The following is a 12,379-nucleotide window of genomic DNA, read 5'->3' as shown; positions in this document are numbered from 1 at the left end:
GAGTTAAATTAAGTGCTATATATACAAATATGTAAAAGTGACTTCAGTCACCAGTGGCTTCTGCAATATAAACAACCGCTCCAAACAACAACTTATTGAACTGTTGTATTAATTTATTTTTATATTATTTCTATGATTTCCTAAAATTACAATAATTATATTGTAATTTGAGACACAGATACTGAAAAAGGAGATGTTTTAGGAACCTGCTGGCACCATGTAATCGGCGATTATTGATGAAATACTACTTGTATTATAACATCACTATTTACTATTAAAAATACAGATTTACTAATAGTATATAAAGTATACCAACTAAATTTATATAGACGGGGCTTTTGTCCGTGGGTGGGGGGCTAAAGTCCGGGGGTTGGGGTCGGGGTGTTTTGTCCTACGCTGTAGCACGGTTTCGGGGTTGATAATAATATTTGTGCAAAGTGAGAATGTTTAGAATTGGCTAATCAGGAAAGGGGGAATATCACAGTCATATCATAGCCTAATACGCGTTAGTTTCGCATAATTACGCGAAAGTTTCGCGATATAACGCGTTAGTTTCGCGTAATTACGCGAAAGTTTCGCGATATATCGCGTTATTTTCGCGTAATAACGCGTTAGTTTCGCGTAATTACGCGAAAGTTTCGCGATATATCGCGTTATTTTCGCGTAATAACGCGTTAGTTTCGCGTAATTACGCGAAAGTTTCGCGATATAACGCGAAATTTTTTTTATTTTCTTCTACGAAAATAGTCCCAACCGGCTTTCGTACAATATAATTACTAATTATTTTAACTATTATTTTATTTTGGTAATATAATAGAAAACTATTCGAATTCAAACCATGATCGGCTGATTACTGCAAAGATAGCATTTGTTTCTCCCAACCTTTGTTCTGTACATCAAATAACAATGTCTATGAAGAATGGAGAGAAAGGAATGATTATAAATAAGTGTTACGAACCTGGGTAGGATTGTTTCTGTGGACCAGAATTAGCCGGAGTCCGACATGTTATTTGTGTCGGCGTCATTGTCAGCACCTTGCAGGGCAGGCCTACAAAATCAAAATGTTTCTATATAAACTTGGTTCATTGGCCCGTCTACAGCATGCCGCCCCTCCCTATTGTAGATAGTCGCTACCTCGTTAAACATATAGAAGGCCAGACCTATTCTATCTAAGTCATTATGATAAATATTCTTTGGAAATGTGACACAACTGCAAAGGACAGTCCATCAAAGGTAGGAAGCGTATGCTTTCTCTGCTCGGGACTGTCCTTTTACTGACTGATTCACATTGATTTGGTTAATGAATATTAAGGGTCTTTTTATCATACCTCCGACTATAACTGTAGGATGTTTTATCATACCTCCGACTATAACTGTAGGATGTTTTACCATACCTCCGACTATAACTGTGGGATGTTTTATCATACCTCCGACTATAACTGTAGGATGTTTTACCATACCTCCGACTATAACAGTGGGATGTTTTACCATACCTCCGACTATAACTGTAGGATGTTTTACCATACCTCCGACTATAACTGTGGGATGGTTTACCATACCTCCGACTATAACTGTGGGATGTTTTATCATACCTCCGACTATAACTGTGGGATGTTTTACCATACCTCCGACTACAACTGTAGGATGTTTTATCATACCTCCGACTATAACTGTAGGATGTTTTACCATACCTCCGACTATAACTGTAGGATGTTTTATCATACTTCCGACTATAACTGTGGGATGGTTTACCATACCTCCGACTATAACTGTAGGATGTTTTATCATACCTCCGACTATAACTGTAGGATGTTTTACCATACCTCCGACTATAACTGTAGGATGTTTTACCATACCTCCGACTATAACTGTAGGATGTTTTATCATACCTCCGACTATAACTGTGGGATGTGTTACCATACCTCCGACTATAACTGTAGGATGTTTTATACCTCCGACTATAACTGTAGGATGTTTTATCATACCTCCGACTATAACTGTGGGATGTTTTATCATACCTCCGACTATAACTGTGGGATGTGTTACCATACCTCCGACTATAACTGTAGGATGTTTTACCATACCTCCGACTATAACTGTAGGATGTTTTATCATACCTCCGACTATAACTGTGGGATGTTTTATCATACCTCCGACTATAACTGTAGGATGTTTTACCATACCTCTGACTATAACTGTGGGATGTTTTATCATACCTCCGACTATAACTGTAGGATGTTTTATTATACCTCCGACTATAACTGTAGGATGTTTTATCATACCTCCGACTATAACTGTGGGATGTTTTACCATACCTCCGACTATAACTGTAGGATGTTTTACCATACCTCCGACTATAACTGTGGGATGTTTTATCATACCTCCGACTATAACTGTGGGATGGTTTATACCTCCGACTATAACTGTAGGATGGTTTATACCTCCGACTATAACTGTAGGATGTTTTATCATACCTCCGACTATAACTGTAGGATGTTTTATCATACCTCCGACTATAACTGTAGGATGTTTTATCATACCTCCGACTATAACTGTAGGATGTTTTATACCTCCGACTATAACTGTGGGATGTTTTATCATACCTCCGACTATAACTGTGGGATGTGTTACCATACCTCCGACTATAACTGTAGGATGTTTTACCATACCTCCGACTATAACTGTAGGATGTTTTATCATACCTCCGACTATAACTGTAGTATGTTTTATCATACCTCCGACTATAACTGTAGGATGTTTTACCATACCTCCGACTATAACTGTAGGATGTTTTACCATACCTCCGACTATAACTGTAGGATGTTTTACCATACCTCCGACTATAACTGTAGGATGTTTTATCATACCTCCGACTATAACTGTAGTATGTTTTATCATACCTCCGACTATAACTGTAGTATGTGTTACCATACCTCCGACTATAACTGTAGGATGTTTTACCATACCTCCGACTATAACTGTAGGATGTTTTACCATACCTCCGACTATAACTGTAGGATGTTTTATCATACCTCCGACTATAACTGTAGAATGTTTTACCATACCTCCGACTATAACTGTAGGATGTTTTACCATACCTCCGACTATAACTGTAGGATGTTTTATCATACCTCCGACTATAACTGTAGGATGTTTTACCATACCTCCGACTATAACTGTGGGATGTTTTATCATACCTCCGACTATAACTGTAGGATGTTTTATCATACCTCCGACTATAACTGTAGGATGTTTTACCATACCTCCGACTATAACTGTAGGATGTTTTACCATACCTCCGACTATAACTGTAGGATGTTTTATCATACCTCCGACTATAACTGTAGGATGTTTTATCATACCTCCGACTATAACTGTAGGATGTTTTACCATACCTCCGACTATAACTGTAGGATGTTTTATCATACCTCCGACTATAACTGTAGGATGTTTTATCATACCTCCGACTATAACTGTAGGATGTTTTATCATACCTCCGACTATAACTGTAGGATGTTTTATCATACCTCCGACTATAACTGTAGGATGTTTTACCATACCTCCGACTATAACTGTAGGATGTTTTATCATACCTCCGACTATAACTGTAGGATGTTTTATCATACCTCCGACTATAACTGTAGGATGTTTTATCATACCTCCGACTATAACTGTAGGATGTTTTATCATACCTCCGACTATAACTGTAGGATGTTTTACCATACCTCCGACTATAACTGTAGGGATGTTTTATCATACCTCCGACTATAACTGTAGGATGTTTTACCATACCTCCGACTATAACTGTGGGATGTTTTACCATACCTCCGACTATAACAGTGGGATGTTTTACCATACCTCCGACTATAACTGTAGGATGTTTTATCATACCTCCGACTATAACTGTAGGATGTTTTATCATACCTCCGACTATAACTGTAGGATGTTTTATCATACCTCCGACTATAACTGTAGGATGTTTTACCATACCTCCGACTATAACTGTGGGATGTTTTATCATACCTCCGACTATAACTGTAGGATGTTTTACCATACCTCCGACTATAACTGTAGGATGTTTTATCATACCTCCGACTATAACTGTAGGATGTTTTACCATACCTCCGACTATAACTGTAGGATGTTTTATCATACCTCCGACTTTAACTGTAGGATGTTTTATCATACCTCCGACTATAACTGTAGGATGTTTTATCATACCTCCGACTATAACTGTAGGATGTTTTACCATACCTCCGACTATAACTGTGGGATGTTTTATCATACCTCCGACTATAACTGTAGGATGTTTTACCATACCTCCGACTATAACTGTAGGATGTTTTATCATACCTCCGACTATAACTGTAGGATGTTTTATCATACCTCCGACTATAACTGTAGGATGTTTTACCATACCTCCGACTATAACTGTGGGATGTTTTATCATACCTCCGACTATAACTGTAGGATGTTTTACCATACCTCCGACTATAACTGTGGGATGTTTTACCATACCTCCGACTATAACAGTGGGATGTTTTACCATACCTCCGACTATAACTGTAGGATGTTTTACCATACCTCCGACTATAACTGTAGGATGTTTTACCATACCTCCGACTATAACAGTGGGATGTTTTATCATACCTCCGACTATAACTGTAGGATGTTTTACCATACCTCCGACTATAACTGTAGGATGTTTTATCATACCTCCGACTATAACTGTAGGATGTTTTATCATACCTCCGACTATAACTGTAGGATGTTTTACCATACCTCCGACTATAACTGTAGGATGTTTTACCATACCTCCGACTATAACTGTAGGATGTTTTACCATACCTCCGACTATAACAGTGGGATGTTTTACCATACCTCCGACTATAACTGTATGATGTTTTACCATACCTCCGACTATAACTGTAGGATGTTTTACCATACCTCCGACTATAACTGTAGGATGTTTTATCATACCTCCGACTATAACTGTAGGATGTTTTACCATACCTCCGACTATAACTGTAGGATGTTTTACCATACCTCCGACTATAACAGTGGGATGTTTTACCATACCTCCGACTATAACTGTAGGATGTTTTACCATACCTCCGACTATAACTGTAGGATGTTTTATCATACCTCCGACTATAACTGTAGGATGTTTTACCATACCTCCGACTATAACTGTAGGATGTTTTACCATACCTCCGACTATAACTGTAGGATGTTTTATCATACCTCCGACTATAACTGTAGGATGTTTTATCATACCTCCGACTATAACTGTGGGATGTTTTACCATACCTCCGACTATAACTGTAGGATGTTTTACCATACCTCCGACTATAACTGTAGGATGTTTTACCATACCTCCGACTATAACTGTGGGATGTTTTATCATACCTCCGACTATAACTGTAGGATGTTTTACCATACCTCCGACTATAACTGTGGGATGTTTTATCATACCTCCGACTATAACTGTGGGATGTTTTACCATACCTCCGACTTATACTGTAGGGTGTTTTATACCTCCGACTATAACTGTAGGATGTTTTATCATACCTCCGACTATAACTGTAGGATGTTTTATCATACCTCCGACTATAACTGTAGGATGTTTTACCATACCTCCGACTTTAACTGTAGGGTGTTTTATACCTCCGACTATAACTGTAGGATGTGTTACCATACCTCCGACTATAACTGTAGGGTGTTTTACCATACCTCCGACTATAACTGTAGGATGTTTTATACCTCCGACTATAACTGTAGGATGTTTTATCATACCTCCGACTATAACTGTGGGATGTTTTATCATACCTCCGACTATAACTGTGGGATGTTTTATCATACCTCCGACTATAACTGTAGGGTGTTCCGTGGTATCATCGAAATGGTTTCCCGTGACCGTTAACACTGTGCCTCCCTCCGTACTACCAGACGTAGGACTTACAGAGTCAATAACTGTAAACATCAAATATATCTTCTGTAAAATTAGTCTTCATCAGCAGAAATCCAGACGACATTCAGTAATGTTTTAAATGATGTAAAGCCTCCCCGTCGTTGTTCTGTCTGTCCTGTAGAGTCAGTTTTATCACCACGATCAGGTTACAGGACAATAAATATATAGAAACTTTCAAATGATAAGAATCGAGAAATCGTGTTATAGCTTTCACTTTGGCAATAAAAAATATTAGTAGGTCAAAATGTCGAGGGATTTTGATATGAGTCAACCATATATATTGCATAGTTAAGTAGCAATGCATAGTAACATATCAACAAGACCAATATATCCAACGTTTACGTGTCCTGTGTTCCGGTGTTGAATGCTCCAACGAAAACCGAAATTTCTAATTGGAAAATACAGCAATATCTCATTCCATTGATAATATGACCTCTGAACTCTTCGGAAGAATATATTACAACTCATGTATTCTTACTTGCGAAACTCTGGAACATATATGGCTTCCCCTGTCCGTCTATTTTCTGTATAGAGGTCCTCGATCTGAAATAGAAAACCTGACATACAACAGCAGGATGGACGGTCTATAGCGTTTAATCTCAACATTCTATCAATAAAACTTTAGTGCCTATCATTTCAGCAATAGTCAAACTCAAAATGTGTTTTCTTTGGTTAGGATACTTTTGCATCCTTTTCATGAATGAGAAGTTAAAGATTAAACGTGAATACAAATATAACGTAAAAATTTAAAATCAATTGTTGATCAATCTTTTTATCAGTTACCAGACCTGCTCTACCATAGATAACATCGTGTGACATTGTGATGGCCAGTATGAACAGGTGTTATCAGTTACCAGACCTGCTCTACCATAGATAACATCGTGTGACATTGTGATGGCCAGTATCGACAGGTGTTATCAGTTACCAGACCTGCTCTACCATAGATAACATCGTGTGACATTGTGATGGCCAGTATCGACAGGTGTTATCAGTTACCAGACCTGCTCTACCATAGATAACATCGTGTGACATTGTGATAGCCAGTATGGACAGGTGTTATCAGTTACCAGACCTGCTCTACCATAGATAACATCGTGTGACATTGTGATGGCCAGTATCGACAGGTGTTATCAGTTACCAGACCTGCTCTACCATAGATAACATCGTGTGACATTGTGATGGCCAGTATCGACAGGTGTTATCAGTTACCAGACCTGCTCTACCATAGATAACATCGTGTGACATTGTGATAGCCAGTATGGACAGGTGTTATCAGTTACCAGACCTGCTCTACCATAGATAACATCGTGTGACATTGTGATGGCCAGTATCGACAGGTGTTATCAGTTACCAGACCTGCTTTACCATAGATAACATCGTGTGACATTGTGATGGCCAGTATCGACAGGTGTTATCAGTTACCAGACCTGCTCTACCATAGATAACATCGTGTGACATTGTGATGGCCAGTATCGACAGGTGTTATCAGTTACCAGACCTGCTCTACCAAATAACTCACGAGTCATTTTATAGATAACATCGTGTGACATTGTGATGGCCAGTATCGACAGGTGTTATCAGTTACCAGACCTGCTCTACCAAATAACTCACGAGTCATTTTATAGATAACATCGTGTGTAGATCGTGTGACATTGTGATAGCCAGTATCGACAGGTGTTAACATCGTCCACACATCGTGTGACATTGTGATAGCCAGTATCGACAGGTGTTATCAGTTACCAGACCTGCTCTACCAAATAACTCACGAGTCATTTTATAGATAACATCGTGTGACATTGTGATAGCCAGTATGGACAGGTGTTAATATCGTCCACACATCGTGTGTAGATCGTGTGACATTGTGATAGCCAGTATCTACAGGTGTTAATATCGTCCACACATCGTGTGTAGATCGTGTGACATTGTGATGGCCAGTATGGACAGGTGTTATCAGTTACCAGACCTGCTCTACCAAATAACTCACGAGTCATTTTATAGATAACATCGTGTGACATTGTGATAGCCAGTATCGACAGGTGTGATCAGTTACCAGACCAGCTCTACCAAATAACTCACGAGTCATTTTATAGATAACATCGTGTGACATTGTGATAGCCAGTATCGACAGGTGTTATCAGTTACCAGACCTGCTCTACCAAATAACTCACGAGTCATTTTATAGATAACATCGTGTGACATTGTGATAGCCAGTATCGACAGGTGTTATCAGTTACCAGACCTGCTCTACCAAATAACTCACGAGTCATTTTATAGATAACATCGTGTGACATTGTGATAGCCAGTATGGACAGGTGTTATCAGTTACCAGACCTGCTCTACCAAATAACTCACGAGTCATTTTATAGATAACATCGTGTGTAGATCGTGTGACATTGTGATGGCCAGTATCGACAGGTGTTATCAGTTACCAGACCTGCTCTTCCAAATAACTCACGAGTCATTTTATAGATAACATCGTGTGTAGATCGTGTGACATTGTGATGGCCAGTATCGACAGGTGTTATCAGTTACCAGACCTGCTCTACCAAATAACTCACGAGTCATTTTATAGATAACATCGTGTGACATTGTGATGGCCAGTATCGACAGGTGTTATCAGTTACCAGACCTGCTCTACCAAATAACTCACGAGTCATTTTATAGATAACATCGTGTGACATTGTGATAGCCAGTATGGACAGGTGTTATCAGTTACCAGACCTGCTCTACCAAATAACTCACGAGTCATTTTATAGATAACATCGTGTGACATTGTGATAGCCAGTATCGACAGGTGTTATCAGTTACCAGACCTGCTCTTCCTCATAACTCACGAGTCATTTTATAGATAACATCGTGTGACATTGTGATAGCCAGTATGGACAGGTGTTATCAGTTACCAGACCTGCTCTACCAAATAACTCACGAGTCATTTTATAGATAACATCGTGTGACATTGTGATAGCCAGTATCGACAGGTGTTATCAGTTACCAGACCTGCTCTTCCTCATAACTCACGAGTCATTTTATAGATAACATCGTGTGACATTGTGATAGCCAGTATGGACAGGTGTTATCAGTTACCAGACCTGCTCTTCCTCATAACTCACGAGTCATTTTATAGATAACATCGTGTGACATTGTGATAGCCAGTATGGACAGGTGTTATCAGTTACCAGACCTGCTCTACCAAATAACTCACGAGTCATTTTATAGATAACATCGTGTGACATTGTGATAGCCAGTATCGACAGGTGTTATCAGTTACCAGACCTGCTCTACCAAAAACTCACGAGTCATTTTATAGATAACATCGTGTGACATTGTGATGGCCAGTATCGACAGGTGTTATCAGTTACCAGACCTGCTCTACCAAATAACTCACGAGTCATTTTATAGATAACATCGTGTGACATTGTGATGGCCAGTATGGACAGGTGTTATCAGTTACCAGACCTGCTCTACCAAATAACTCACGAGTCATTTTATAGATAACATCGTGTGACATTGTGATGGCCAGTATGGACAGGTGTTATCAGTTACCAGACCTGCTCTACCAAATAACTCACGAGTCATTTTATAGATAACATCGTGTGTAGATCGTGTGACATTGTGATGGCCAGTATCGACAGGTGTTATCAGTTACCAGACCTGCTCTTCCAAATAACTCACGAGTCATTTTATAGATAACATCGTGTGTAGATCGTGTGACATTGTGATGGCCAGTATCGACAGGTGTTATCAGTTACCAGACCTGCTCTACCAAATAACTCACGAGTCATTTTATAGATAACATCGTGTGACATTGTGATGGCCAGTATGGACAGGTGTTATCAGTTACCAGACCTGCTCTACCAAATAACTCACGAGTCATTTTATAGATAACATCGTGTGACATTGTGATGGCCAGTATGGACAGGTGTTATCAGTTACCAGACCTGCTCTACCAAATAACTCACGAGTCATTTTATAGATAACATCGTGTGTAGATCGTGATAGCCAGTATGGACAGGTGTTATCAGTTACCAGACCTGCTCTACCAAATAACTCACGAGTCATTTTATAGATAACATCGTGTGACATTGTGATAACCAGTATGGACAGGTGTTATCAGTTACCAGACCTGCTCTACCAAATAACTCACGAGTCATTTTATAGATAACATCGTGTGACATTGTGATAGCCAGTATGGACAGGTGTTATCAGTTACCAGACCTGCTCTACCAAATAACTCACGAGTCATTTTATAGATAACATCGTGTGACATTGTGATAGCCAGTATCGACAGGTGTTATCAGTTACCAGACCTGCTCTACCAAATAACTCACGAGTCATTTTATAGATAACATCGTGTGACATTGTGATGGCCAGTATGGACAGGTGTTATCAGTTACCAGACCTGCTCTACCAAATAACTCACGAGTCATTTTATAGATAACATCGTGTGACATTGTGATAGCCAGTATCGACAGGTGTTATCAGTTACCAGACCTGCTCTACCAAATAACTCACGAGTCATTTTATAGATAACATCGTGTGACATTGTGATAGCCAGTATCGACAGGTGTTATCAGTTACCAGACCTGCTCTACCAAATAACTCACGAGTCATTTTATAGATAACATCGTGTGACATTGTGATAGCCAGTATGGACAGGTGTTATCAGTTACCAGACCTGCTCTACCAAATAACTCACGAGTCATTTTATAGATAACATCGTGTGACATTGTGATAGCCAGTATGGACAGGTGTTATCAGTTACCAGACCTGCTCTACCAAATAACTCACGAGTCATTTTATAGATAACATCGTGTGACATTGTGATAGCCAGTATCGACAGGTGTTATCAGTTACCAGACCTGCTCTACCAAATAACTCACGAGTCATTTTATAGATAACATCGTGTGTAGATCGTGTGACATTGTGATAGCCAGTATGGACAGGTGTTATCAGTTACCAGACCTGCTCTACCAAATAACTCACGAGTCATTTTATAGATAACATCGTGTGACATTGTGATAGCCAGTATGGACAGGTGTTATCAGTTACCAGACCTGCTCTACCAAATAACTCACGAGTCATTTTATAGATAACATCGTGTGACATTGTGACAGCCAGTATCGACAGGTGTTATCAGTTACCAGACCTGCTCTACCAAATAACTCACGAGTCATTTTATAGATAGCATCGTGTGACATTGTGATGGCCAGTATCGACAGGTGTTATCAGTTACCAGACCTGCTCTACCAAATAACTCACGAGTCATTTTATAGATAACATCGTGTGTAGATCGTGTGACATTGTGATGGCCAGTATCGACAGGTGTTATCAGTTACCAGACCTGCTCTTCCAAATAACTCACGAGTCATTTTATAGATAACATCGTGTGTAGATCGTGTGACATTGTGATGGCCAGTATCGACAGGTGTTATCAGTTACCAGACCTGCTCTACCAAATAACTCACGAGTCATTTTATAGATAACATCGTGTGACATTGTGATGGCCAGTATGGACAGGTGTTATCAGTTACCAGACCTGCTCTACCAAATAACTCACGAGTCATTTTATAGATAACATCGTGTGACATTGTGATGGCCAGTATGGACAGGTGTTATCAGTTACCAGACCTGCTCTACCAAATAACTCACGAGTCATTTTATAGATAACATCGTGTGACATTGTGATAGCCAGTATGGACAGGTGTTATCAGTTACCAGACCTGCTCTACCAAATAACTCACGAGTCATTTTATAGATAACATCGTGTGACATTGTGATAACCAGTATGGACAGGTGTTATCAGTTACCAGACCTGCTCTACCAAATAACTCACGAGTCATTTTATAGATAACATCGTGTGACATTGTGATAGCCAGTATGGACAGGTGTTATCAGTTACCAGACCTGCTCTACCAAATAACTCACGAGTCATTTTATAGATAACATCGTGTGACATTGTGATAGCCAGTATCGACAGGTGTTATCAGTTACCAGACCTGCTCTACCAAATAACTCACGAGTCATTTTATAGATAACATCGTGTGACATTGTGATGGCCAGTATCGACAGGTGTTATCAGTTACCAGACCTGCTCTACCAAATAACTCACGAGTCATTTTATAGATAACATCGTGTGACATTGTGATAGCCAGTATCGACAGGTGTTATCAGTTACCAGACCTGCTCTACCAAATAACTCACGAGTCATTTTATAGATAACATCGTGTGACATTGTGATAGCCAGTATCGACAGGTGTTATCAGTTACCAGACCTGCTCTACCAAATAACTCACGAGTCATTTTATAGATAACATCGTGTGACATTGTGATAGCCAGTATGGACAGGTGTTATCAGTTACCAGACCTGCTCTACCAAATAACTCACGAGTCATTTTATAGATAACATCG

The sequence above is a fragment of the Pecten maximus genome, chromosome 13 (assembly GCF_902652985.1).
Source record: "Pecten maximus chromosome 13, xPecMax1.1, whole genome shotgun sequence".
Taxonomy (NCBI): Eukaryota; Metazoa; Mollusca; class Bivalvia; order Pectinida; family Pectinidae; genus Pecten; species Pecten maximus.
Note: the sequence above shows the minus strand (reverse complement) of the source record.